Here is a 5,215-nt window from a genome sequence, read left to right on the forward strand (position 1 = left end):
CCTCACCCGGGAAGAGCACAATGATGGTGCCAACTTGGGCCAGTGAAGCAACGTCCTCCACAACTAGACTGAAGAACAAAAGGACAGCAACTTGTCTATTCCCCTTCCCCCAATTCCCCAGCGCTGTTCCCATCCCCCAATTCCCAATAAAAATCTTTAAAAAAAAAAGCCAGTCTTACAATAGCCTAGAATGTCCTACTTCATATTTCATAGTCCCTCCTTAGCTACTCTGACCTCACTTTCTACTACTTTCCTCTCATCCAGTCTATTCCAGCCATGCTAGCTTCCTTGCTGTTCTTCAAATATGTCAGAACAACACTCACAACAGCACATCTGCACTTGATGCCACATCATCTCTCGGCCTTCCCTCACTTCTTTCAGACCTTGGTGCAATGTCACTTTCTCATAGAATCCTTTCCTGATGATGTGGTCCAAAATTGCAAGCCCTCCTTTTTGACTCTCCTCCTTCCCTTGGCCTGCTTCATTTCTCTCCAGAGCAATGATCACCATCTGACATAACATGTGTCTTATTTATTTACTGTCTCTGCTTTCCACTTGGACAGAACCTCTACTAAAAAGAGGGATTTGGGACTGTATTGTTCAGCGTTGTATACTAGCACCTAGAATTGTGCCTGGAAAAGAACAGGCAGTCCAATTATTTTGGCATTTATCCTACATAGATAGTCTCATTTGTGCCCAATGATTGATGTAGAAGAGTACGTATTCAAGTATTATTAAGTAAAAGTTTATAAATGTTCATCAGTTGGAAACCCATTTAATTAATTAGGGTGCATTAGGCATTGTTTATAACAGCAAAAGATTTGAAATGACCCAAAAGCTCATCATTAGAGGACTGCTTGATTAATCCATGGTATGCCTACTCAGTGGACTACTCCGCTGCTATATCCACAACCAAGGATGCTCTTTATGGAATGATCTTCAATCAATATCATTAAATGAAGCAAAGAAGACTGTTCTGGATATGCTGCCATTTATGGGGGAAAAAGGAAGGAATAATTATATGTATTTGCTGGTATATGCATAAAATGTTTCTGGGAAGGTTTACAGGAAACGTACTACATTAGTTACTTACGGGAGGGAACTCAGCATCTGAGAGACAGAAGTGAGAGGAAGAAGTTTCACTCTATGCTATTTTTGTGCCTCCTGGATTTTCAACCATGTAAATATATTCTCAACTCAAAAATGAACAGAAAAATAAAACAAAAACAGGAAACAAAAGGATTTCACCACGAAGAGATCTCTAACATGAATGCGCAGCAATGCTCTAGGGCACAGGTTGCTGGGAAAGGGCTTTGTGCACTTCAGGTTGCAGCACAGAAACGTAGCCAAGGCTTCAAGTAGCATAATCAACAGACAAAGCAGAGGAGGAACAAAGTGACACACACCAAATGGCGGCCTAATCAGAGAGGCATATCGGAATGCATAAGTGAAATTCAAATATGCAAAATTTTAACAACATATTCATATGCTATGAGAGTGGGGGAGGGGAGGCTTAAAGATTCACGTGCGTAATGAATTCCATCTTCTTCACAATGTACTATGTCTGATGCCCATATTGCTTATCACTGATACCAACACATTCATTTTCTTATTCCCCATTTATGATTTATAAAAGAAAGTCAAATTGCAATAAAATATTAAAGTACCTGCACAAACATTTCCTGTATAGACAAAAATAGCAATGCTACAAAACCAGAGCTGTTGCTTGGTATACAGCACTGTCATGTCTGTAAAAATGCCTGAATTCATTGTACAAAAAGCAATGTTAGAGTTTCAATGAATTATACTATCTGCAAAGGATACTTTGAAGGTGAAATATATAAAAGTCAAGGGCAACCTAGATATATAAACAAGTAGGCCTCCCCGGGAGAATTAAACCAGTTGGGGAGAATAGGTGAGGACTAGTTCCTGCAAGACCAATTCAGGTACATGACTCGAACTACAGTTGCCATAATTTTATTGCTATCCCCAGACTCTTATGAGCTAGGAAAATATTGGGTACACATAATTATTAGGGGTCTACATACAACCACCACCAGGCACTGCGCTGAATGGATTTCCCTATTAACGGTGCAAGGTAGGTATTTGTATTAGTCTAGTGTGCTCAGGACGCCGTAACAAACTACCACAAACTGCATGGCTTAAACAACAGAAATTATTTCTCACAGTTCTGCAGCCTGGCAAGTTCAAGATCAAGGTGCTGGTAAGGCAGGTCTCATTCTCAGGCCTATTCTCTTGGCTTATAGGCAGCCTCCATCTCCCTTTGTGCTCACATGGCCTTTCCCTGGTGCTTGCGCAGGACAGAGAGAGACGGATCCGGCTCTCGGGTGCCTCTTCCCATAAGGACACTAATCCTATTGGATCAGGGTGCCCATGTTTATGATCTCATTTGACCTTAATTACTTCCTCGGAGGCCCCACTTCTAAATACAGCCACACTGCTCCCAGGGCTTCAATATATAAATTTTGGGGAGACACAAACATGCAGTCCATAATGGTATTATTATTCCTGTTTTACAAACAGGTCGCCAGAAACATGCAAAAGATCTCAGAGAAAAAGTTAAATGGCAGAGCCAGGATTGAATCCCAATCTGGCTGACCCCAAAGTCCGTGCTCTTGACACAGGGCTCCCCCATTCTCCATAAACACAGGAGACTCTCAGTTGCCTCCCATACATTTGTTACTAAATAATTCAAGATAATTGGGTTCAGTAGAGATGCTGAACACACACCATGGTTTCAAATCTCTCATAGAGTTCTTCCTTGTGGACTAACCAAAACGTTTTGCTGTACCTTCTAAAGTATAAATCAAAGCCACGGTTTCTTTTTCTACACAAACTTGGCATCCCAGCTGGCCCAAGCTGGAATTCAGAGTTCAGTGGTCAGTAATCCCTATATGAGGTGCTGGGTGGTATTAATTTTTTTTAATGTTTGATGGGCAGGTGAAGAAGAGATGGAGCATTGGCTTGGGGTATGTGTTTCTGCATGGTCCAGGCTTGAAGACTGATTTTTTTAATTGCTTATGAGTGAAGAACGCGAGTGAGAGGCTTAGAGATTATGTCAGGGATCAAAGGGTTCAGACACATCATGAGATCTAAAAAAATGGTTGTGCAAAGTGGAGAAATATGCTCATAAAACGCATAGGCTTGGGCCGGCCGAGTGGTTCAGTCGGTTAAGAGCTCGCTCAAGAGTTTGAGCTCTGAGCAGCAGCAGTTCGAGTCCAGCCCAAGCTGAGCAGCCGCTGAGCTGCCAACAGGTAGCAGGATGGCTGAGCTAAAAAAACAAACACTCAGTTGGTTAAGAGCTCGCTTAAGAGTGTGAGCTCTGAGCAACAGCGGTTTGAGTCCAGGCCCGAGCTGAGCTGCCAACAGGTGGCAGGATGACTCAGCTAAAAAAACAAAACAAAACTGTAATTTTAAAAAAACAAACCAAAAAACCGCATAGGCTTGATGAGGAAGCTCAAGTCAAAAAACAGTAGCTAATGAGTCAAGATCCCCTCTACCCCCGTAAGCCCCAGAAATGAAGCAGCAGAGTCTCTGCAAAGTAGTTGAGGCAAATTGTAGGAATTCTGTCAAGTGTGAGTTCTGGATAGGACAAGGCAGTCAAGACTTGAGGCTTTGTGGGTCATACAGTCACTGCTGCAACTCTCTTCAACTCGGGCATTGATGCATGTAGGCAGCCATTGACAATAAGTAACAAATGAGCATGATGGCATTCAAGTAACCCCTTATTTTCAAAAACAGGTGACGGGCTGGGTTTGCCTTCTGTAGTGGGCCAGTCCCCGGCATCACCGGTGCTCGTTAAGTGTCCAGTCCCTTATCCGCTTCCTTTGGCAACTGAGGTCAATTTATTCTTGCTTCAACCTTTGAAAGTGTATAACCTTCTTGCAAAATACCGCCTTACTAGAATTGTGGAGTGATAATTCTGTTCTTCAAATAGCATTCACATAATCAAATACATTTCTACTCCTCATGCTTTTTAAATGTGTCAATCCCACAGGGATCAATGGTTCGATACGACACCATGACTGTCTCCTATTTCTTACCCGTATATTCTCATATGAATTTATCATATGTCTACATGTAAAATGACCCTAAAAACAAATCAGCCTTAATAAAATTATAAATTTCGTTTTTACCATTCCATCAATATCTGGGTAGAATGCGAGCTCATAAGGAGCTATACAATGTTTGGTAATGCTTCACTTGGGATACACTGGTTTATGATAAGATGAAAATCTGAGTTCTGTAAAAAAAATATAAATCAGGCTCTGAATTTCATGTAATGCAGTTCTCTTACTTTATGCACATAAAAATATTACTGAGTATTTCAATTTGGTTTGTTGCCGGCTGAGCTCAATGGGAAACAACCACAGTTACATAGTCTGTTGTCCCCCTTTCAGATTCCAACTGGTTTCAATTTTATCTTTCAGCAGTAAGTTTCTTTAGTTCAGGAACAAAGTCAGTGTATTCTGTTGAAGGCACTCGAAGCATTAGAAAAACCTTGAGAAGGGTAGGAGAGAGAGTACCTGAAGTTTTCATCCTTCCTTTTTTTTTTTTTTAATTCAAGTGTACTCTGTTGGGAGCTTTCTATTTGAAAGCAGTAAGCAATATATGATACTATTTTAGAAATGTGATAAGAACAAAATTTAAATCAGCTTATAGCTGTACTGTTTTTAGGAAAGACTCATGATGCCCTTCATTCTGTGTTATGCTACCAAGAATGTATTGGGTCTTCGGAAAAGTCATGACGTATTTTGTCTATGTTTGTCAAAGGTCATTTACTTATATAAAGAACAAAGATCAATCAATGATACATATAGTCTGTTTTGTTCGATAACCTTTTGTCGTCTTTCAGTGAGCTTCCTAATTCCTCGTTCATAGAAGGACCTGTCTTTATTTGCAAAAAACTGAACAGATGCTGAGTTACAGCCTCATCTGAATTAAACGTTATACCACGCAAGGAGTTTTTCTTTTGTTTTGTTTTTGATATTTTTTTTAATTGGGGAATTGGGGGGATGGGAACAGTGCTGGGGAATGGGGGGAAGGGGAACAGACAAGTTGCTCTCCTTTTGTTCTTCAGTCTAGTTGTGGAGGACACTGCTTCACTGGCCCAAGTTGGCACCATCATTGCGCTCTTCCCGGGCAAGGCAGATCAGTCGCCGGCTTCTGGACGGCCGCTCACTGCAGCTGCTGG

The 5,215-nt window shown here is 41.2% G+C and overlaps 1 protein-coding gene across 5 annotated transcripts in view; it reads right to left on the reverse strand.

The window, feature by feature from the left end:
* DIAPH2 (diaphanous related formin 2) overlaps positions 1-5,215 on the reverse strand; it is an 873,267-nt gene that overhangs the window by 495,409 nt on the left and 372,643 nt on the right. The gene's annotated exons all lie outside the window — the stretch shown is intronic.

This window comes from Hipposideros armiger, unplaced genomic scaffold (genome assembly GCF_001890085.2).
Source record: "Hipposideros armiger isolate ML-2016 unplaced genomic scaffold, ASM189008v1 scaffold_56, whole genome shotgun sequence".
NCBI lineage: Eukaryota > Metazoa > Chordata > Mammalia > Chiroptera > Hipposideridae > Hipposideros > Hipposideros armiger.